Here is a 25,132-nt window from a genome sequence, read left to right as displayed (position 1 = left end):
TACAAATGGCCTACAAGTACACAGAAAGATGCTCAACATCCCTATTATAAGGGAAATGCAAATCAAAACCATTAAGAGATACCACCTCACACCTATTATAGAATGGCTATAATCAAAAATATATAACAAGTGTTGGTGAGGATGTGGAGAGAAGGGAAAGTAACCCTTATACACCATTGTGTACAATTGGTATAGCGCCTATAGAAAACAAAATTTAAAGAGAACTGCCACATGGCCCAGCAATTCCATTTCTGGGTATTTATCTGAAGAAATGAAAATATTAATTTGAAAAAACAGGTGTACCCTCATGTTAATTATAGCATTATTTTACAATAGCCAAGATTTGGAAACCACATAGGTGTCCATCAATGAATGAATGGACAGAAAAAGACGTATCTACCCAATGGAATCTATTCAGCCAGAAAAATGGAAATCTTACCAATCTGATAACACAGCTGGACCTTGAGGGCATTATCCTAAGTGAAATAAATCAGACAGAGAAAGATAAAGAATTTAGGATCTCACTTATACATGGAATTAAACAAACCGACCCCCAACTCAAGGATACAGAGAACGGATTGGTGGTTGCCAGAGGCAGGGGGTAGAATATGGGTGAAATGGGTGAAGGAGGTCGAAGGCACACACTTTCAGTTGTAAAATAAACAAGTCATGGGGATGCGATGTACAACACAGTGACCGGAATTAATAATCCTGTATTGCTAAGACTGTAAATCTTAAGTCACTCATCCCTGTTACTGTATAGTGACATTTGTTACCATAGAGTAACTAGACTTATGATCATCTTGCAATATGTACAAATAATGAATCATTATGTTCTGTACCTGAAACTAATATAATGCTTTGTGTCACTTATACTTCAATTAAAAAAAAAAAAAAAAGAAAGAAAGCTATGTGAAAATACAGAGACCTAGAAGGAGAATGCTATGTGAAAATGTTGGATGGAAAGGTCCAGGATCAGAGTGAGGTACCTGCAAGCTGGAGTTGTCTACAGCCAGGGAGAGACGAGGAAGCGTTGCCCTACAGGTTTCAGATAAAGCACAGCTTTGCTGACAGTCTTCCAGCCCCCAGAACTGTGGGGCAATAAATTGCTGTTTTAAGCCAGCCCATGTGTGAGACTTTGGTACAACAGTCCTAGGAAACTGATACACTGACCTTCATCAGTTTAGTTTTCTCATTTTTAAAATAGGAATAACAAATTTACCCACCTTACAGGGTTCAAGTAACCCATACAAGCAATCAAATATGTTAGCTCTTTTTCTAATCCTGGGTGTTCAATGGTTATTGGCCTATAAATACTGACATGAAAGTCAGAATACACTTCTGAGCGCAAGTTGGATGCCCAAAGGCCTTAGAAGCTGTCAAAACGATATTGAGAAGAATAATAGAGTAAAAATGCTATGATATGTGAATTAGGATATTATGCAATTGCTGACTGGCTTTCATTCTCTGCCCAGCTTCCACTCTCAACTTGGGATAGACAAAGCAGGCAACTCAACCTTGGTAAGTGACAGAAAAAAGAGGAGCCTCCCAACTCCGGTGTTTTTCTTGTGCAATGGGTCTATGCAATCATACAAATGAATTGGGCACCAGCCAATGGGGAGTTTCTTGGAATGATGCTTGAGTCCTGGAAGTCCCAGGCAGCCACAAGAGCCTGATCGTTCTATTGATATTTAAGCTTAGAAGTGGCACAAACTATAAATGGATCCAGAACATTGTTGATTCCTGTAGCCAGACCCCTACAACTTGGGCCATGTGGGTACGTTTGCTCTTGAAATAACGCAATTCTGAATTTTCTGCAATTTGAAACTTTAGGCTCTTTTTGTCATTTAATGTTTAGCAAAATCTACTGCTTTATGAAAAGCCTTGAATAGATTATTTACAGTATTAATCACTTTATCAAGTGAGTGTTTGGAAACACCTCATGTGAATCATTTGGCTGGTACCTTTCTATTTTGAAACGGAAACCAATTATGCAGCTCAGGGATGTGAATCCCCGTATGTGTGCAGCTCTTTTTTTCAAATATCAACAGATATGCATATTGCACTCAAAATAAGAAAGACTGACATAGGACTTTTTTTTCCCCAAGGAAAATGAATTGCAAATAAATGGTCCATTAGCACGCAGATTAGGGCTTCTGATTCATACAGCCTTTCCACCTGCTTAGATACTGTGCTCTCTGACATCAATCATCAAGATATTTGGTAGATTTCCTTCTCCTCCCCCAACTTGTCTGGATATTTGGACATAACATGGACCTCCGGCTTAAAGGGAGATGTCTGACTTGCAACTTAATTCTCAAGGAACAAATTAGCCAGATTATACGTTGCTAAAATAAGACAAATTAAGAGTGACTTGGATTTTCACTCAAGTGGCAGAATTAGAGGAGGAATAAATAAGTGACTAGGCTATTCTAGTTTGTCGGAGCAGGAACCATAAATGATTAGACGGAGACTAAACAGTAAAGAGGTCTCTAGTCTCCCTCCCAACGCTCCTGGATTCTTTTTATTTTCTAGAGTCATAGAGATTAAAGGCACTCAACAAATATTTAGGAGTTCTAATTTTAGCTATGTGACTGGTATTAGAATCCTGAAGACCAAGAGTCTATTCTCAAATGAAAGGATTGACATTGAAATCGAAAGGATCCGTAAAATAAATCACTAACAACTGAAAACATCCATGTGTTAGGGCCCGGAATCTCATTGATAGTATTCCTCACAGAAGGCTCAATTCACACAACTGCCTTCTACTAACATATAAAGTGGTGTGCAAATCACATTTCACAGTAATACCAAGGGCTTGATCCTTCCCTTTGATGTGCTCCGAGCAAAAGCACATTCTCCAAGATTCACTGGAACACAAATGAGAGAGGACAAGGCTGAGCCCTGATGGGGCTGTTGCTTCTAGCCCGTCACACAACAAGCCAGAATGTTTTGAAAAGACACGTGGAAGATTATTTTGTAACTTGATAGTTCACTTGACTTTTCACTTATCCTTGCATTACTGCAATTGGTCATTGCATGAATGCAAGACAATGGTACATCCTTTTCACAGGAAATACATCTCTACAAGCATAGTTTCAAGAGCACAGGTGGCTCTTGACAAAGCCCAGAGCCTAAAAATTCCAGGTGACATGGTCCTTACCCAAAGGGGACACCTGGTCATCTGCATACAATGTGGGCAGTATCTTAGCTCAGATATTCTAAAATTTCATGATTTGAAAGAAATCAATGTGAAGTTTGAACCATAAGAAATTGCTAGTTTCAAGTTTGTCTGACTTAAAAAACAGTCATATGTAAGATTCTACCTAATACTATTCAAAGTTTGGGACAAGGGAAGGAGAGAGGGCAGTTCATTTGCTGATTTTTGTTGTTGTTGTTGTTAAGATTTTATTTATCCATTTGAAAGAGAGAGTGAGTGAGCACAAGCAGGGGGAAGGGCAGAGGGAGAAGCAGACTCCCTCCCCACTGAGCAGGGACCCTGATGTGGGCTCAATTCCAGGACCCTGGGATCATGACCTGAGCAGGAGGCAGCAGCTTAACCAACTGAGCCACCCAGGCACCCCCCTCCCTTTTTTCCTCTTTGGGAACATTAAATTGAATAAAATGTTCAGTTTGGTGCAGAATCACATTACTGATTCTACACATGAAGACGTTTACTCTTTCTACCTCAATTAAAAATTTTAACAAACGGGGCACTTGGCTGGCTCAGGTGGTAGAACATGAGACTCCTGATCTTGGGGTTGTGAGTTCAAGTCCCAGGTTGGGTGTAGAGATTACTTTAAAAAAATTTAAAAAAAAATGTATTTTACAAACTTTATTCTGTTTTGGGTGCTTTTCTAATTTCTCCCTAAATAAACAAACCATAAACCTGATTTATAATACATGTGTTTTCAGTCTTAGAATTGGTCATCTTTCCTCATTTTAGAAGACTCTAAATCCATAAAACAAAGGAATACCAATATGTCTGAAAACAAATACTCCACTTTCATTTACATATTAAACTACCTAAACCAATCATAGATTAAAAAGGAAAAAACCTAGATAATTTATACTTTTCTGTAGTATCTCTCTGTATTACCTCTGCCACCACAGAATATAGAAAGTTATATCTTTCTCATCTCTTTTAACTCAGCAAATGTCCTGTGAGCCAGTTGTGGAAAAGAAGGCAGACTTCCCTTGGTACCACCTTGTTAAAGGAGCCCGGCAAGGAGAAGACATGCTTTGAGGTCCCTCAATACTCACATTAATAATAAAAAATAGTATCTGCTATGTAAAGGACTCTTATTAAGGACACATTTCTGGATTAAAAATTAAAGTTCATCTAATCTTTCAGGTAGATCCATTTTCCCCCAGAGACGATCTCCAATAAAAAGTATTTGATTTGCTAAGGCTATGCAGCACTCTTGCTGCCACCTAAAATGAGGATTTTCTGAGGGGAGTGAGAGCAAGCAAACAGGAAAGAAAAAGGAGATAAGATTTCAGATACCCTTTGGGAATTTGTTCCAAGTGGTTGTAATCTATTAGATTTTCTACTTTTACTTTTTCTTCTTTAAAAAAAAAATCAACTGGACTCAGAATTGGCAATTTTTATATATGATTGCTTTATTTTTTTAAAGATTTTATTTATTTATTTGACAGAGCGAGAGAGATCACAAGTAGGCAGAGAGGCAGGCAGAGAGAGAGAGGAGGAAGCAGGCTCCCTGCTGAGCAGAGGGATCATGACCTGAGCCGAAGGCAGAGGCTTTAACCCACTGAGCCACCCACGCGCCCCTATATGATTGCTTTAAGCCAATTTCTATTTGTCTCTTCTTGCCAAAATGGTGGCCCTATTAATGGGAATACTAACTTTGGAATATTCAGTTGGAGCATATTTGAAAAACCAAAACCAGAATTTGAACTGGGTTTGATACATTTACCATCCACATAATTTAAAAAATATTATTCATTTTCTTATTGCTTACTTCATGAGTTTTTCTTTTCAGCTCATACCCTATTGACCAGTTTTTTAGCACGTGATGGTGTTAAGTATGATTTAGTCATGTGAAGGACAGTAGGTATGAGTCACAGTAATAATTTTATTCTACTTGTACAATATTAATTGAAGGATCTTAAAGCACATTCTAGCTATTTCTGTTTGCAAGTACTGTTGTCTTTATTTTGATGATGACAGAAAACCACAGCGAAGTTAGGTATCTTTCCTAGGGCTTCACATAGAATCACTGATACTCACAGGCATGGAATTTGGAAGGCAAATTATTCTAAAACACTGTCTGCGATCAAGGATGCTCATAGAATAATAGGATGAAAGGCACTTAAGTGTATGGTTAAAAGCCCAGACTGAGTCAGCACTTACTTCTTTCTGTAACATCCCCGTCTAGTGTTTGTTTTATCTCTACTGATCCTTGTGCTTCTGCAGCAGCCCATTCTGTGCCGGGAACCACCTGATCACAGAAGATCAAAGCCCTGCAGTCACATAGGCACGAGAGCCTGCACACGTGACTGCAGAACCAGTTTGCAGACGCACAGTTGACAGAGGGCACTAGACTTGAGGTCTCAGATTGGAGGTGGATTCCCACAGATGCATTAAAATTAAAAAAAAAAAAAAAACCTGGCAAACTGTACACATCCTAAAATTTATCACTGTAGCCATTTGTAGGTGTTCAGTTCAGTGGTATACATTATACACACACTGTCATGCAAGCATAGCCATGACCATCTCCATCCACACTATTTTCCAGAATGACTGCACCATTTTTACCTTCCCACCAGCAGTGCACAAGGATTCCAATTTCTCCGCATTCTTGCCAATGCTTATTTATTTTGTCTTTGTTTGTCTTTTAATAAGAGCTTTTCTACTGTGTGTGAAGTGGCATATTCTTGTGTCCTTAGATGCATTTTGTTTGGCCATATGGATAGGCCTTCACAGTGCTTTATAAAAGTTTTGATTTAGGGCACCTGGGTGTCTGTCGTTAAGCGTCTGCCTTCAGCTCAGGTCATGATCCCAGAGTCCTGGGATGGTGAAGCCGCGTTGGGCTCCCTGCTCAGCAAGAAGCCTGCTTCTCCCTCTCCCCCTGCTTGTGTTCCCTCTCTTGTTGCATCTCTCTGTGTCAAATAAATAAATAAAATGTTTTTTTTAAAAAAGTTTGATTTACTTGCCAACATCGAAAATCAGCAGCATAGAGATAAAATTTCCAGTTTCTGTCTTCTCATCAAAAAATCAGATGACCTGATAGCACTGGGTTCTAATTCTTGCATGCCTATCATCAGCTAAAGTAGAATGCATGGGGCCCCCTCTGGATATGGGGGGAGATGCGCCCTCAAATTTTCCACAGACCCCACCACTCCTTATTGCAACCTTCTTTTAGATCCCACATGCTAATTTATTTAGCTGCCTAAACTTACATAGGCATTTGAGTTTGCAACCAGTTATGAACAGAAGAGTATTAATGATAAGCTAGTATCTTGAAATGTGAAATACAGAACATTGAGTAGGAAGCTTTTATTCTGGATTACTTCATCAAGAGTGAAGAATAGAGTTTACCTGAAAGAATAGTTAGGAGTCTATAGCAATATGAAAAGATACATGTGCTATGTTCAACATTAAATAAAAAAAAGAATTTATTGAGCACCTATAATATAGCAAGTATTGTTTTAAGCACTTGAAAAATAACAATGAACAAAATAAGCATCACTTCCCTACCCTGTTCTTATAACATTTATATTCCAGTACAAGGACAGAACATAAATCATAAGTATAATTAAATAAGTGAATAAGTAAATTACAAGTAAAAGAAAAAGCAAGATACAATATTGTGAGATTTAGTTGTATCAGGTAAAAATCATGCCAATTTAAAAAAGGAAGTAAGAGAAAAGTTAATAATCTACTAGGGTTTTAGATTTTATATTTTTTAATGTATTACAAAATTACATTGACACTATTTTAATTTGGTAATATAAAAATAAATTTAGATTTTTGAAAAGAATAAAGAAAAGTAGTTCATTCAATTGTTGGGCACTAATTTTTTGATGAGAGACTGCAAATAAATACGAAGCTGTTGTCTGACCATCTGGTGCCCTAAATTCAGGGGTAGAAATTATGTTTCTGGCCCCAAATTTGTGGATGTTTATTTTTTCTCCTACTCAAAACAACACAAGAGTCAATATAGAACTTGAGTCTCAGAAAGACCTTATTGTCCAAAGATAAGGACTCTCAGGGTATAGAGCAAGTTTATTTTTATTTTTCCAGTAACAAGGCACCTGATCTGAAATCTTCATTGGCTCGAATGTCTTTAGTATTAATAAAAATGCTGAGTCTAGTAGAGCGACTCCTGGCATGTATGCTTTTCCTTATTTTTTTAAAAAATTTTTAATTTTTTAATAAAATTTTTCCTTATTTTTTAATTAACCTTTATCATATCTGTCCATTTATTTATTATTTTTTAAAGATTTTATTTATTTATTTGACAGACAGAGATCACAAGTAGGCAGAGAGGCAGGAAGAGAGAGAGAGAGAGAGGGGGGAAGCAGGCTCCCTGCTGAGCAGAGAGCCCAATGCAGGTCTTGATCCCAGGACCCTGAGATCATGACCTGAGCCAAAGGCAGAGAGAGGCTTAACCCACTAAGCCACCCATCTGTCCTTTCAAATCTTGCTGAAAAACATTCTCATTGAAGCATAGTATATTTGTAAAGGTGTGTTTCTATATGTATACACATGTGTATATATATGCTACGCTTCACCGAGTCATACGTATGTACACACACATACATACGCGACTTGATGAATTCTAACGAACTGAAAGCTCTTCCCTTTGACATTCTCACTCCTGTTCTTTCTCATCACTTGCTTTCTGAGCTAAATGTCATATCCTCAGAGAGACTTCCTCTAACCTCCCAGTGCAGAGTATCAAGTCCTTTTCCATCGGAGTATTTCTTGAAGTATGGTCTGGGGATTCCAAGAATCCTTGAAATCTTTGCAAGGGATCTACGAGGTCAGGCTGTTTTCAAAATAATACTGTCACTCTTTATCTTTTTACCCTCCTTTCCTGATGAGTGCACAGTGGAGTTTTCCAGAGGCTACTTGGTAGGTGATTACATCTCTTTCATGGCTATTAATGGAATGGGTGCGTGAGTGTTCTTGTGTATTAAGAATTTTTTGGTTTTTATTTCTAATACACTAAATGTTGATAGATATAATCCATGTTGGGGCCCTCAGTAATTTAAAAAATTGTAAAGGGTTCCTGAGACCAAAAGTTTTAAGAACTATGCTCTATTGTTTTACCATGTTACCTCTTTTAAATAAGTGGTTTGCATAGCCCTTTCTGATCAGATTTAAAAAAATTTTTTTTTAACCCATTTACTATATGACTTTTCCTAGTCTGACAGCACCAAGAGATCAGAGACCTTGCCTTTCTGGTTACTGCCATTATTTTAAAGTTTCAAATAGGGACTGGTGTATAATAGTCAACCAATAAATGTTTTTTGAATGAAGAAACAGGTGAATGGATGAGGGACAGGAAAAGAAAAATAATTTCTTTTAAAGACAAAAATAAACTCAAAGGTGTCTTACAATGTTAAGTGTTGTTTGTAGCCAAAAAATAAAAAATAATAATTAAAAAGATTAAAATTATTAATAAAGCTTTAAAAGTGATAATACATAGTACTGGTGAGTGTATGAGGAGGCAGGAATTCTCATTTCCTGTTGATGATAGTATCTACTGTTCCACTGTTTTTCAAAAGTAATATGAGCCCTAAAAATTTGACTATCCTTTTGAAGTAATAATTACACTTCTGGTACTATATTTACAAGAAATAACTTGAAATACCACATGTTATTTATAGTAGTAGGAAAATGAGAAAAAAATTAAATGTTCAAAATGTGTGAATGGTTGCATCAATTATAATATACCCATATATTATATATTATATATATATTAAATATAATATATATTATATATATTATATATATTATATATAATATATTAAATATAATATACCCATACAATGAAGTATTTTTTAGCCATTGAAAAGAACACTTACAAATCATATTCAAGAGCATGGAGACAGGGTTATATTTATAATTTAAATGAAAAAAACATGGTTAAGATGTATAAATACTGATCTGAACTAAAAATATATATATACTGGAAGATCCTTGTATGAAATATATCAAAACTATAATAGTAGTTATCTCCAAGTGGTAGGATTATGAATTATTTTTATTTTCTTTCTTCTTTTTCAACTTTCTCACAGTAAGACTCCATTACTATAAAAACTAGAAGTTATTTTAAACCGCAGTACAAATGCTAACAATTTGATTACATAAAATGTTTAATATCCTATCCCAATTGTTAAAGCATCCTAGAGTTAAAACTAGAAAGACAAAATGATATTCAAATCAGGATTAGAGCATCAAAAGCCAATGTGTCTGAGACTGACTTCCGAGCTGGGTAATTTACTAGCAAGTCACTTCAATCCAAAATCTGTGTCTTTACCTATAAGGTAATAACAGTACCCACCTCAGAGAGTGGTTGTCAGGATTAAATTTAACATACATGTCTTAACCAGCACTCGGTACCTGGTAACACTCTGTAACATCAATCACTATTATTGTTAATACAATGTTTAACTGCATATTCTTTGTCTACATATATACTGACAAGGTCACAGAGGTCTATTTCTTTTAGCTCTAGAGTCCCCACGTGCTTTGAGAAAATAAACCAAAGATAAAAGGAATAATCAGAACACAAGCTTATGTGGAAATCGGTAAAGGCTGATGAACAAACACTAATGAGGTGTTACTAGTTTTAAACTTTTAGACTTAAAGGTGGTTACAAAGGCAGGCTCAGTGACAGAAAGCTCTGGGTGTCATAGACTCCAGCCACGCTTGGGGCGGTTAGCAACCAAGAGAGAGTTTTCGCACTGCCTTGCCTGGGACACAGTGACAATTCTCTCTTTGTGTTCTATATGTCTCTCCTGTTTCCTCCAGTGCCAAGTGCTGGGGAAGCCCCAGCCAGCAACATGGGTGCCATCTTTGACACCTCTCTCTCTTTCTTCTGGTGTTCAATTTGTCAACAAGTCATGCTGTTTTGACTCCCTAAACGTACCTGTCACTGCTTTCTGCCCTTGCTGTCACTAAAACTACCATCTCCTTCAATAATTGCCTTCTCTCTTGCTGCTCTCCAGTCTATTCTCCCTTTTTTTTCCCTGAGATTTCTAAGATTTATCTAGAGAGAGAGACAGCAAGGGCATGCGAGCAGGGAAGGGAGAGGCAGAGGGGGAGAGAGAGAGAGAGAATCTCAAGCAGACTCTATGCTGAGTCTGGAGCTCAACTCGAAAATTGATCTCATGGCCCCAAGACCATGACCTGATCAGAAATCAAGAGTTGGACACTTAACCAAATGAACCACCCAGGTGCCCATGATGAGAGTCTTTTAAAAATTTAGCTCCATCATGCCCCTTCTGAGGTGAAAGTCTTTCAATGGTTTCTTAATACTATTGCTCTCTGGATGAAGTCTAAACTCCAGCTTACCTTGGTACCCCGCCTCTCTCTAATAACCCAAACCCCTTCACTATTGAATTATGTGCAGATCCTTGGAAGAACAGCCTCTCAGTTCTACGTTGTCTTCCTGAAATACTTTCCATGCTCAAACCCTATTTTCCCTCCCCCTACTTACCTGTTATGGACTGAATGTTTGCCTTCCAAATTGACATGTTGAAGCTTCAACTCCCAAGGGGACTGTTTTTGGAGAAAGGACTTATAGAAGGTACTTAAGACTAACTTAGGTCATAAGAGGGGGACTCTTCTTTGACATGATTAGTGTCTATAACAAGAGACACCAGAGGGCGCTCTCTCTTTCATTCTACTCCCCAATCCACCATGTGAGGACACAACAAGGTGTCAGGTATCTACAAGGAGGAGAGCTCTCAGCTGAAACCACAATGTTTGGCACCTTGGTGTTGGACTTCCCAGCCTCCAGAACTTGGAGAAATAAATGTCTGTTGCTTACACCACTCACACTGTGGTATTCTATCAGGTTGTCCCAAGCAGCCTGACACACCATACCCTGAACACTGCCACTTTTCTCCTCTCATCTTTCAGAAGACCTCAACTAAGGCAATTTTTCTGGGGGAAGCCTTCTATAAATGATCCATTTGGGTGTGGTACCGACCCTTCATGCTCTCAGAGTATCGTGTATTACTACCATCCTATCTCTCGTCACAGTATTATCATGCCATGTTTCATATTTGGATAAAATATGGGCTAGATACCATGCTGCCAAAGAACCCTGTAGCCTGAGGATCTCGCACTGGGTCTGATTCAGTGATGCCTCTATGATTATTTTGTTGAATTGATCTGTTTGAAAGGGCAGGTTATTTTCACTCAATCTCTCTCTCCTAGCCATGAAAAGTCTGGATGGAAATTTTTGAAAAATACGCTGAGGAAAGGACCAAGAAATAACACCTCCAGGGCAGTAAAATGATTTATTAAAAAAAAAAGTCTCTCATATGATTTATATATATCCATGAGACTCAAACCAAATAAAGAAAGAAACTGTAAAAGTCTTTCCCAAGTATTTTATAAATCCTCTGAGCCAAGGGCTTTGAAGTCAGCCTGCCTCGGGTGGGATCCCAGCTTGCCACTTACCACATGTGTGACCTGAAGAAACTTTTATTTCATTACTCTGTCACCCATTTCTGGGTGATCTGTACTGTAGGTATAGTAAATAGTATCTGCCTCTTAGAATTGTTGGGGAAATTATGGGAAAAAACATGGGTAAAAGTTCTCAGACTGATATTCAGCACGTACTAAGGATGTGATAAACGTTAGCAATTTTAATTTTCTAAATAGTAAACCAGGTTCAGGAAAAGGCAAACTGCAGGTTTTGCGCCCAACAAGCCCCAGATGAAGGGCTGGGACTGAACTGTTGCAGGCACTGGTAAGAATTATTGATTTCTATGGGCTCTCTTTCTGAAGTTGCCATGTCCAACACACAGTATTTTATTTTATTTATACCCCACTGTGTTCCAAAAAGGATTTCAGGAAGCTTACAGGTGAACATAAAATACAACAACTAACATGAGTTAAAGGCCAAGTGAAAGAAGAGAGAAAAACAAGAGTGAGAACAAAGTTGGGCTCGGAATATATATTACTAGAAATTATGAGCATGTTAAAGCTTAAGATGAAGCACTAAATCAACAGAAGCGAGGGTAGGAAGGTTATTTTAATTTCTCCTTCACTCCCCTCCCCTTTTCTTCAAGATGATTTAAATGCTATTTTAATTTTTAAAAACCTGAACTATTTAAGTGACTTTCAGCATCGGATAATTCTGTAGTTATGAAGACTGATGCTCTTCTGTATTTCAGTTGATGAAGGTGTATTTAAACTTATAAAGAGGTGTATGTGTTAATTCATGGGAATGAAGGGACTTAATATTAATTAGGCACCTATAACCTGCTGGATACCAGCTCAAGTTTTCACCCAGTGAATTTTGATACCACAACCATAGGAAGTAATTAAATACCCATTTTATAAATCAGACACAGAGAAGTAAAGTGATTTGCTTAACTTACTATAGTTCTAAGTATGTAACTCAAACCTACACCTGTCTCCAATACCTGAATTGCTATCATCATTCCAGTGGCAGATCTTCAAGAGATAATACACACATTTGCCCAAACACATCAGGCAAACATTTAGTTTCATTTTCCCATGGAGAGATTTTCTTGGTAAGTGGTATATATCATTACTTGGCTTTGTTTACATAATTGGCCATACTGGTAGAAGAAGAAAAATTTAGGAGTGGTTGGGGGAAAAAGTCTTAGCAGGGATATGCAGGCCTAAAGGAACCACTTAGAAGTTCCAGATCATCTCGTTCATGTGTAAGGAAAAAAAATGAAAAAATCAAAAAACCTTAAGAAACAGGTGTCACAGAGGCTAACAGATGTTGAGTTTCAGGAGTAAATATGGCGGACTTAAAGCCTATGGCGGATCAGAGAAGATCCTCAGAATTGTACTTGGAGTCAAGAGGGAAATGAAGATGTTAAAGTCATTATGTTCATTTTCTTCACATCTGAACACTAGGGAATGACTGTAAATGGAAGTATGAACATTTCTTCCTCCCATAGGTAACTTAGACTCCAAAAGCACAATGGAGGAAAAATTAAAATTTTATCTAGAGATATCACTAGTCATTCCTTTTCATGACCTCCCCCCTCAGTAAGAGAAGATTATCATTAATTTATTATTACAGAGGAGCAGTTTAATTTAGCTTGTGAAATACTATGGTTAGTTAAGTTCTCTGAATAGTCCATGAATTGATTGTTTTTGTTTTTTTCATAGCTGTAACTTTGTACATGACTTTCAATCTGTTTTGACTGTACTGTTCCTCCCTTGACTCACTATCCTGAAAAATTCCTTTTTTTTTTAAAGATTTAATTAATTTATTTATTTGACAGACAGAGATCACAAGTAGGCAGAGAGGCAGGCAGAGAGAGAGGGGGGAGAAGCAGGCTCCCTGCTGAGCAGAGAGCCTGATGCGGGGCTCGATCCCAGGACCCTGAGATCCTGACCTGAGCAGAGGTTTTAACCCACTGAGCCACCCAGGCACCCCTATCCTGAAAAATTCTTATGCATCTTTTAACTCTCAGCTAAAACAGAAAACTGGACATGCACCACACTTTTCTTTTTCACTATTTTTTTTTCACCATGAAGAGGTTCCTGTCATTTTAATTAGGATTGCCATGAAAAGCAATAACCTCAGCTAATCACTCTGCCCTCCTCCTCCACCTAATCCCCATCTCCCTTAATATACGCACAGCACAGGAACCCAAAGCCCCTCTGCCCCACAATCCTCTCCACTCCCATCATGGGGAGAAATGTCGCTAAACAGCCTCAGCCTCCTCCACACAGCATGAAACAAGATGAATAAAAATATCTTGAGGAAGAGTTTTGTTGTGCTATTATCTTAGGGTACAGTCAGGGGCAGAGATAGAGGGAAAGGCTGGGTGAGGTCTGGAGATCTCTCAGAGATCAGAATTGGCCTGAGGGGCACACCGCCATCATTCACCCAGAACAGCGGCTCCATCTAAGAGGACAAGGGCTAGGATGGGCTAGGCTGTATGTGTGAGGATAAGGACAGTGAAAAATCCATTCTCCTTCCTACCCCCCCTCCCCAACCCTCCCTTTCTCCTGAGCAGGGAACAGAGTCACACTTCTCTTGAGGTTTCATCTGTGGTTCCTAGAAACTTGGGGCAGGCAGTGAGTGGGGCATATCCCCTGGTGCTGCCTGACCCCTTTCCCAGCTCAGGGCTTCTCTCCTCCTGCGAGCACCAGGGCCACAGGACTCAGGCAGTGATACAATCCCCTTGACCACACCACTCTCATCTACCACAAGTTGGTGGAGCTCTGCTTCCACCAGCCTGCTGCTGCCGGTCTCCAGAGTCTCCCACAAGCAGCACTTGAGGACACCCCCAAAGTAATAGGATCGATGTTGCAGGACTTTGGTCACAGACATATCTAGGTTGTTGTAGGTCTTTTCTGCTGCCACATAGAGAACATCAATCTTGGAGTAGATCAAGGGCCACATGCCCTTTCTCATCTACCCCCGGTGGTGTTGTACCAAGATGCCGAGAGCCACACGGACAGGGGTGGGGGTACAGACCACAGCAGTGTTGGCAGTACAGCCCCTCCCTAGACGGAGACGTGAAGTCTGCTTGGGGAACTCAAGTGACAGGCCATCTGAGGGACTTGAGGAGGTGCCTGTGGGGTGAGGGCACACAAAGTGTTGCCTGATTCCTTCTGGGTCAGTAACTGGCAGCCTATGGCTCTTATTTTGAATTAATGAGGAGACAGCATCAAAGAAGCTGGCATTAGGAGAAACGCAGGCTAGTGGTCTGAAGGCATCCTGTCGGTACGGCCCTCTCCAAGTTTCTAGCTTGTGTTCTTCCAGCTCATAGATCTGGACTGAGGCTGATTTATAGAAGTGATGCAGGATATGGGTGAACTCGGTGCTTGGCTTCTTACTATCCCACCAAGGGGCAGCCCGTACACCTTTAGTCACCAAAGCAAAGACAGCTTTCTTCACCTGCAGGGGAGTAGCAAACACAACCAAGCTGGAGCTCATGGGAATCAGGCTGTCGCAGTGGGGAGACTTCATGAAGGAGGCACACACTCTTGTTGGATCCTGGGGTCTCTGGAGGACATGACCGTCTCCAATTCAAGAGGTGTTGGCGGGGTATGCTCACTTTAGGAAGCTCTCGCACCACACTCTTTATTATACATCCCTGAGGTTTGGGGTAAGGCAAGAGTTGACAAGCTAGGGCCAAATCCAGGTGGCTGCCTATTTTTGTAAATAAAAGTCCACTGGGCCACAGCCATGCTCATTGGTCTGTGTATCGTCTGTGGCTGCTTCTGTGCCACAGTGGCAATGCTGAGTGGCTGTGATGGGGACTGTTGGGACCGCAAAGCCTAAAATATTTACTATCTTGCCAATCCTAGAGGTAAGAAGGGAAAGGCTTTTCTTATTTTCACAGGTGAAAGGAGAAAATGAGACTATGAAGAGGTGACAGAGGTGTTTTCTTTCTGGTGTGCTCTGTGTTACAGGAACTTTTCTCTAAGAATGTATAATTTTTTAAAGTTCTTTTATTAATTATTTTTATTAACATATAACATTTTAATTTAAAAATATTTTTAAAGATTGGACTCAAATGGTATTTTATCCAGGAAGTCTGCTGCTTCTCCTTTTTTGTTTGTTTGTTTGGCAACAAAACAACATTTACTGAGCGATAGGAAAGTGATAGTACAAAGCTCCCGAGGAGGGAGGAGACCTGATAGGGTTGCCTCCATGAAGCTTTCTGCTATGGTCTTCTTTTCGTATGTTTTCATGGAAGTGTTAGACTTTTCTACATTAGTAGTTGTCATACTATCATATGATAAGTATCATGCTATCATATCACAGCAATCATCATTTCCATATCTGTCTCCCAGACGAGCCCATGAACTTCATAATGACAGAGACATTGGGCTGAGTGCTTTTTTAGGGCCTAACCTAGAACACAATGATTTTACAGCATGTTAAGAGAAAGTGCTTTTTTATCTTCATAGTTTATAGAATATTTTCATCATGATTATTTAATTGCCTTACTAATTTTACTCAAATGTTGCCTAATCAGAGAAGGCTTCCCTGAACATCCATAAAAAATAGCAGCTCATTACACTCTAACCACTTTATTCAATTAAATTATTTTTATAATGCATCTAACTACTTGATGTAGTAATTGTTTATGGACGGCTCTTCTCCCCCACCCCCACATCCCTAGAATGTAGGCTTCCCATGGCTAAATACCTGGGTACCTACAGTTCACTGCTCTATCCCATTGCCTAGAACACTGCCTAAAACCTAAACTCATTAGAGTAGAGCTATCCCTATCCTCATTTTACAGATATTCCTTACAGATATAAGGAAATTAAGATGAAAGAAATTGTTTTTTGTTTTTAAGTAGAAAGGATTGTATTTGAATTACATGTAATAGTCTTCTTTATCCTTGGAAAATAAAGACTAACTTGCACATTTAAAATTTCCTATGTATATCATTTTTGAAGAAGATAATTTTTCAAACTGTGGCCTCTTTTCTAAAAGAATATCCTTTTTCTTGGATTTAATGATCTATTATCTATTTTTAGTTGTTTATTATTTTTGTGGTTTTAAGCAAATTTTTTCGGCTTTACTGAGGTATAATCGACGAAACTGTGAGATACTGAAAATAGAAAGACATAATGGTATGTACATGTATGTATACATTGTAAAAGGATGAATACACCCAGTGTCTCACATATTTACCTGTTTTGAAGGCGTTTAAATTGATTGCTTAGAGCCACATTGATGGTAGTTGTTACATCAAGGAGTAATAAATGAGGACAACAAGAAACGGGGAGGGGGGTGGGCAAAGACAGTAGAAATAAATTGTATTCTTTGAGGATCAAATGTGTTGGGAAGAACATTTGGCTAAAGGGACAGAAAATGAAAACAGTCTATGTCACCATCGTAAGAGTACTGATAATAGTACCAGCAACACTGTTATTTCATAGACTATAAATAGCTATTGTGTATAAGATGCTCATTTTATGCACCAAGAAAAATATTTCTAATTAAGTTATGATATGCCATTGATTAGTATGTGCATCCTAATTTCAGAGTTGCTAAAATGGAAAAAAGAACTGTGTCTAAGAATCAATGTAAGGAAGTTAACTATCCCCACCACCCCCTGTCCTACCAACAGTGACAATCATTTCTCAGGTGCCTGCTGGCTTTCACAACCGCCCTTGGAGTTTACAGTCCTTATAACAATTTACAGTCCTTATAACAGTTTACAGTCCTTATAACAATTTCCGCTTAAAAAAAGATTTATTTATTATAAATTATAAAGATTATTTATTTATTTTGGAGAGAGTGAGAGAGAGCAGGGTTGGGGGGAGGCAGAGGAAGAGGGAAAGAAAGAATCTCAATCAAATTCCCTCTGACTGTGGAGCCCGATGTGGGGCTCGATCCCATGACCTGTGAGATCATGACCTGAGCCAAAATCAAGAGTCAATGCTTAACAGAATGAACCACCCAGGTGCCCTCAAAACTTCTGCTTTATAGAAGAGGAAACTAAGTTCTGTAGCAGTTAAGAAATTTTCTTAAGATCACAGCACTAATTTGGGATTTAGAGTCTACGACCACCATGTCCTCGTGATGGAAATCCAGCAACAGGGTATTACCTTAGCAATATGTGTTTGCAATTTACTTTTTAAAAGATTTTATTTATTTATCTGAGACAGAGAGAAAAGGAGGTAAACAGAGGGAGAGGGACAAGCAGACCCCACACTGAGCACAGAGCCCACATGGGGCTCAATCGCATAACCCTGAGATCATAACCTGAGCCAAAATCAAAAGTCAGACACTCCGACTGAGCCACCCTGGTGCTCCTGCAACTAATTTTTAAAAAATTTATTCATAAGTATTTAATGATCATCTTTGTATAAATAACCTGTTTTAAAAACACTACCACAATATTTTACCAAAAACTAAATTTTGTGTTAAAAAATTAAAAAATAATATATCAAAAATTAACTATAATACCTCTATATCATCCAATATTCAATCAAATTTCAAATCCTTGATGTAAATAAACATTTAAAAAATAATTCTGAGACACAATTCACATGCTGTAAGATTCATTCTTTTGAAGTGTACAATCCAAAGACTTATTTATTTATTTATTTACTTTTTTATTTTATTTATTTATTTGACAGAGATCACAAGTAGGCAGAGAGACAGCAGAAAGAGAGAGGGAAGCAGGCTCCCCGCTGAGCAGAGAGCCTGATGCGGGGCTCGATCCCAGGACCCTGGGATCATGACCTGAGCTGAAGGCAGAGGCCTAACCCACTGAGATATGCAGGGCCCCCAATCCAAAGACTTTTAAGTATATTTACAAAGTTGTGCACATAACAGCACTATCTAATTTCGGTACATTTTACCACCTGAAAGAAAAACATCCCATAACCATTAACAGTCACTCCCCATTTACCCACAAACTCCCCAGTTCTAGGCAGCCATTAATCTTTTTTGGCTTGTTTCTGTGGATTTACTTATTATGGACATTACACATAAAAGGAATCAAACAATATTGGACTTTTGTACCTGGCTCCTTTCACTTAGCATGCTTTTCAAGACTCATCCATGTTATAACATTTATCAGTACTTCATTCCTTTCTGTGGCTAAATATTAATCCATTGTATGGATTTACAACATTTTATTTAACCATTCATTCATCAGTTGATGGACATTTGCATTGTGTTGACTTTTTGGCTATTATGAATAATGCTGCTATGAATATTTTTTTATGAGTTTTATGTGGACATATGTTCTCAATTCTTTTGGGTGTAGAGGTAGGCATGGAATTTCTGGGTCATACGGTAACTCTAGGTTTAACTTTTTGAAGAACTGCCAAAGTGTGTTCTTTTTTTTTTTTTTTAAGATTTTATTTTTATTTATTTGAAAGACAGATCACAAATAGGCAGAGAGGCAGGCAGACAGAGAGGGGGAAACAGGCTCCCTGCTGAGCAGAGACCCCCCCCACCCCGATGTGGGACTCGATCCCAGGACCCTGGGATCATGACCTGAGCCGATGGCAGAGGCTTTAACCCACTGAACCACCCAGGCGCCCCACCAAAGTGTGTTCTATAATGACTACCATTCTATTCTCAACTGCAACACATGAGGGCTCTAATTTCTCCACATCATTACCAACACTTGTTATTGTTTGTCTTTTTTACTATAGTCATCCTAGTGGATGTGAAGTAATCTCAGTGTAGTTAGTTCCATTAATTTTATAAGTATCAGTTTCTAAGACTGAAAACAAAGTGTGTGTGTGTGTGTGTGTGTGTGTGTAATTGATCATCATGGCTGTGTTCTGTGAAAATCTGGCAAATGGTCTTTAAAGCCATGTGTACACATCCACCTCTCTGAAATTCCCAGGGCTTGACAGATATTAACAACACTCCAGTGTAGTCAGTTAGTAGGAAAATCATCATCTCCAAGACATATGAGCTGAGAAAGGCCGCCAGACAAACATAAATCATCCTATTCGCAGTTCAGTGCTTTATTACCGGGTCCCTCTGCCCATGGATAAGGAATGGAAGAAATAAGAGACGCAGAAAAGACTCACCGAGTTGTAACCTCCATTAGAATATCTAAATTTAACACAGATCCTGCACCTACAATATGTCTTTTTGTGATTTGTCCCATTCACTTTTAAAGCCAGGAAGGTGACAATAAAAAGGCTCTGTATCATGTAAAATGACACGTTTTATTTTTCATATTTGTTCCCCCAAAGAGGTAGCACTGAGAAGAAATAGCATCTTGCTGAGAACCGAAGTACTTCCATCATTTATGAACTCTTCATGGCACAGGCAGAAAGGCAAATATTTCAGTTCTCAAAAATCAAGACACATTTAACTTTTAACACAGTCTTGTTATAAATTGTGTATGTACATGCAGAGAGAGACCCGTTTTATATCAGATACCTCAGCCGTAAGAAATCATCATGTACTTCTGTTTGTCAACCAGAACAAGTCTGTAATGTTTATATAAGAAGGTCCTTTTTGATGAAACAACAGATAGAAGCAAAAGGACAACAAAATCTCAGCTCCCACAAAAACCCAAGCCAGTTGACCCAAATACCCACATTCTAATCCTTCAAACAGCTATTTCATGAGTTATCTCTGTGATACCTACTCTTGCAAAGAAGAGAGGAAACAAAATGAGGTAAATTGTTAAGCTGCAATACTTAAATGTATATTTTATTGGTAAGGTTATTACTAATTATTTTTCTTTTCCAAATCAATCTATTGTCATGCCCATAAATTGAGTTGATGACTTGATACTTTTTTGAATATCCACTGTACTAATTCACTGTACATATACTGAGTACCTACTATGTGTAAGGCATAAGGAAAGGCTATTCTTCTCTTGGTCTAGCTAGCATGAGCAGTGAGAACTTTCTTGCTGTCTAGAATGTTCTGACAAGGTAACTGTATCACTTCATCTTTCGTGTACTTTAAATCATTTTGCAAAGTTCACTTCATAGTGAGGAACACCTTATTTAAAATTGAAAACCCCCATCCCTCGCATATTCCAGCTTAAACCATTGTCCTACTATCTTATATATTTTTTTCAAAATACCTATTACCTTCTAATCTCACTTAATTTAGTGGTTCATTTTATTATTTGTTTTCCCCACTACACTATAAGCTTTATGGGGGCAGAGATTTTTGTCTCCTTTCTTTCCCCTCCCCATTATTTTATTTCCAGGATCTGAATAACCCTTGGCACTTAGTGCTCAATAAATAGCTTGAATAAACAAATAAGTGACAATGGCCACTATTTACTGGGTAGTCATAGTTTTTGACTTCCGAGCGTGCATTTGTTAGCCCTTTCTTGACTTTGATTTTGACTTTGGATAACTCCTCATACTTTTTCATTTTTCCAGTTGCTTCCTTGAGTTCTGTTTGGGAGCTCTTCTCTTCTCATTTTCTGTGCTGTCCTTTGTCATCTAAGGTACTCCCCTGCTTTCTCTGTGTTGATGAGGTTCAGCACTAACCCTCTCCACTTAATCTCGCACTTTGCTGTTTACAGGTCCTCTCTACCTCGAGCTCCTCAAATAGAATATGTCCCAAGCAGAAACTGTCACCTCCCCCAATACCTGCTGTGCACTAACAAGCTCCATCTTCACTGATAACATCATTAATACTCAGTCTCCTACGCTAGCAATGTGTGAATTCTCAGTTCCCATTTCTGGTGATCTGATGGGAATGCGACCTCTTCAACATCTTGGACCCCAATTTCTCCACATCCACACTGTCACTATTTTAGCCCAGACCCTTACCCACTCACTCCGAGGCAACTGCAACCTTCTCTAAGAGAGGAAATCTCAGGGACTTTCTACACCTTTAGTTACATTCAGAGAGAGAGGATTAGGTCTTTCCAGGGAAAATTACAATAACTTATAACTTGTACAGCATTTGGGGGACAAAAGCTATATCATTACACGATCCTATGATCCAAAAAAATCTAAACATAACCACATGTGGGCTAGTCATGGATGGATAGAGGCACAGTCATCTCTGAGATGACCGGTGAAAGCAAGAAAAGCAACCCCTGCCTTGGGGATCTGGCCTAACAGCCGGGTCTCTGTGTGGTTAGTAGCTGACCTGGCATTCATAGTGAGATCATGGTGTTCTCAGAATCTCCCAGAACTCTAAAATCTGATAGGGTCACTCTTTGATCGTGATAAAGTGACACCAAAAAAACCAAACACACACACACACACACACACACACAACCCCCCCAAGAAACAAAAACAAATTTCATAATCTTATCTAAGCACAGATGAAAACAAGGTCATGGTATAAACCACAAAATGCTACCTGCCCCCCTCCTAGTTCATACAAGTGACTGCTGTTCCCATAAGATTTACAGCTTTAGCCTCATTCTAGTCTTCCCTTATCCTAGATATGACTTAAGATAACCAATCACAGAATTACTTCCACTTCCAGAAAGCATCCAATTCCCGCAAAGCTCTGCTTCCTTGAGCGCCGCCACCCCCCCACCCCCCCAAACCCCCACACCCCCACCAAATCATCTAACACCAGGTCAAAACCCATACAAAGTGCTCTCCAACACTGTCTTACTGAAATGGCTCTCAGATCCTCACAGTGTGCTTTCTCCCTTCTTGCAAGGAACAACAGTCCCAGCTGGGCTAACTCTAGCTTTGTTTTTGGTAGTCTCTGGCTGCAGGGCGTGAACTCTGGTACTAGAATTCCACTCCATATTCGACTTATTTTACAGATGAGGAAACAAAGGCGCAGAGAGGCAGAGCTCCTTGCCCAGGCTCACAGCTAATGAGTCACAGAGCTGGGATTCAGGCTGAGGTGGCCTGCCTCCATGTGCTGTTAGTCACTTTGCTGTATTGAAATAGAAATTGATGTTGAACCAGATATATCTTTGGATGTTGGGTTGAGGAATTTATACTTTATTCTCTACAAAATGGAGGAGTCATTAAACATTTTCAAAATTTGTGACATTAAAGAAAATGTTAAGAACCACATCTCCATCCTAATAAAACTACTTAGGTTATTAAAAAAAAAATTGAACCAATCAAGCCTTTTTTTTTAAGGCAATATCAGAGGCTAATAAGATGGGTGACTCAAATTCAGGCTGTAATTCAAATGCTTGAGAACATTTGAATTATGCCATCTTGAGAAATCTAGTTCCAGAGTAAATATACGGTTAAAGAAAAGATACCACTTGCTACTTTAGAATCCTATGGGTTATTGAAATAAATCCTTAAGACTCCAAGTAACATACACTTTTAAAGAACGTGTTCGAAAGCTGGAAAGAGGAAGCAACAGCTGGCTAACTTGGATGTTGGTGTGATGTTCTGGCTTTCCTCATTAGTATGAAAAATGTTTCCTGAGTGCTCACTATGTTCTGAGCATTTTTCTAGGCATTGGAAACATTGGAGTAAACCAAACATACAAATTCTCTCCTTGTTTGTTTGGATTTATATTCTAATTGGTCATGAAAGGCAATAGAAACAGATATAAAAGTCTGAGAAAAGGAAAATATCAGCAAGTTCCAAGTAATATGAAGATTGTTAAATTAGGGAAAGTCAGAGTGTGTCTTGGTAGTTCCTCTAGAATGGACGATATTAGTGAAGGCCCTTTCTCAGGAGGTGACCATCGAGCAGAGATCTGGATATCAAGAAAGAGCCAGCTCCGCATAGATCAGAGAGAGGGCATTCCAGGCAGAGTGACCACGCAGAACAAAACTTCTAAGAACTAGGAGGACGTCTTAGTTTGCTTGGGCTTCTGTAACAAACTACTATAGATTGAGTAGCTTAAATAACAAGTATTTATTTCTCATAGTTCTGGAGGATGGGAAGTCCAAGACCAAGGTGCCAGGGGATCTGGTCTACCGTCCCAGGCCGTTGGTTAAGATGTCAACGCCGGAAGCCTGAGACATACAAAGACAGTACACAGTGAAGCCCCCTCCCCCAGGAGGATCAATATGAAGTTCTGTCTGAAGTCCATGGAACTATGTGCTAGTCATAAACTATGATTTTCATCATAGTTAAAGGTATGAATACTGAATGTGTATTTTCTTTTCAATTAAAATTATTATGAATCACAGACCAGAAAAATACCCCTTCTCAGTCTTAAATTTTGTACTTTCTCCAGGAGATGGACATTGATACTCTTGATTTCCACTTACAAGGCTAGCACTCTCATAGCAGTTTCCGAGTCTTTCCCAGCCTTGCTGATAACAATGAGTGAATAGGAAAATGGAATTTGAAGGCAATCAACTTATTTCTGGAGCCAACAGCCCTTATGTTTGTTCAACTTAAATCTCCATATCCACTTGACCAGAATGTACTACCCTGATACTCCTCCATGCAAAAGATTTGGATGCTGCCACGTACTCAGCAAACATACAAGAGTACCGAGTACCACCAACCATTTGTGGGAAAACTTCTATGTTTGACTTACTGATCAGTCAGAAGGGACTGACAGCAGTGCTTAAGTAATAATAGTGTACCAAATGTAAAGTTCATTTCTCTTTGCCAGGTCTCTGTGTGTCTAGGGGTGGGTTCGCCACAGATAGGGTCTGGGATCTCCTTCATGAGGTCAAGCTCAGTCAAGTCCAGTTACTCTAGAAAAAGTGCACAATGAATCCCTTAGTAGAGAAACAAAAACAGCATAAATACCAGACTGAAACATTATTTTATCTAAGTATGCGGCTTCCTTGCAATTCACATGGTAATATGTAGACATTCAGGCCTGATCATATAGAGACTATGGGATGATTTTCTGAGAAGATGGGTCTTAATACTGTGGACACCTTGAAAAGAAGATCAATACCTTTGGACCAGGGTTTCTTAACCTGGTTGAGTATCAGAGTCCCTGAGGGGTTTTAAAATCAAACAGTTAATTTAATAAATACATTGTGGCAGGTTGAGTTATGGCTCCCCAAAGACGCCCACTTCCTAAACTCCAAACATGTGATTATGTTACTTTAGGGACTTCATGGATGTGATTAAATTAAGGATCTTGTGATGGGGAGGTTATCCTGGCTTACCTGATGGACCCAATGTAATCACAAGGTCCTTATTAGAGTGAGGCAGGAATGTCAGAGTCAGAAAAGGAGAGGAGGCTGAGGCAGAAGTCCCAGTGATATGGGGTCATGAGCTTAGGAATGTGGATAGCTTCTAGAAGCTAGAAAAGGCAAGCAAATGGACTCCTCCTCGGACTTCCATAAAGAATATAGTCCTACCTACTCATTTAGACTTCTGACCTCTGAAATTCTAAGAGAATAAATTTGTTTTGCTTTATGTCATTAAATCTTTGATTTATTACAGAAGCACTAGAGAACAGATATACTCTATTAGATTCCATCTCACAAATCATAAAAGTAACAGGTGTGTGTCACCACAGTGATATAAAGAAACAAAGGGGGGAAAACACCCATCTTCTCCATTCCATATCTCCCCAAACCTCATTTCTTGCTCTTT

At 38.9% G+C, this 25,132-nt stretch overlaps 1 pseudogene across 1 annotated transcript in view; it reads right to left on the bottom strand.

Moving 5' to 3' along the window:
* Positions 1–14,258: 14,258 nt before the first annotated feature.
* The window catches only part of LOC308352457 (5'-AMP-activated protein kinase subunit gamma-1-like), a 46,340-nt pseudogene continuing 35,466 nt past the window's right edge, over positions 14,259–25,132 (bottom strand). The window contains exon 4 of the transcript in view: positions 14,259–15,359. The product of the transcript in view is annotated as a 5'-AMP-activated protein kinase subunit gamma-1-like (transcript). The remainder of the gene's footprint in view (positions 15,360–25,132) is intronic.

Source organism: Martes martes (assembly GCF_963455335.1).
Source record: "Martes martes genome assembly, chromosome: 11".
Classification (NCBI taxonomy): Eukaryota; Metazoa; Chordata; class Mammalia; order Carnivora; family Mustelidae; genus Martes; species Martes martes.
Note: the sequence above shows the minus strand (reverse complement) of the source record. Positions and strands in the feature narration are given on the sequence as shown.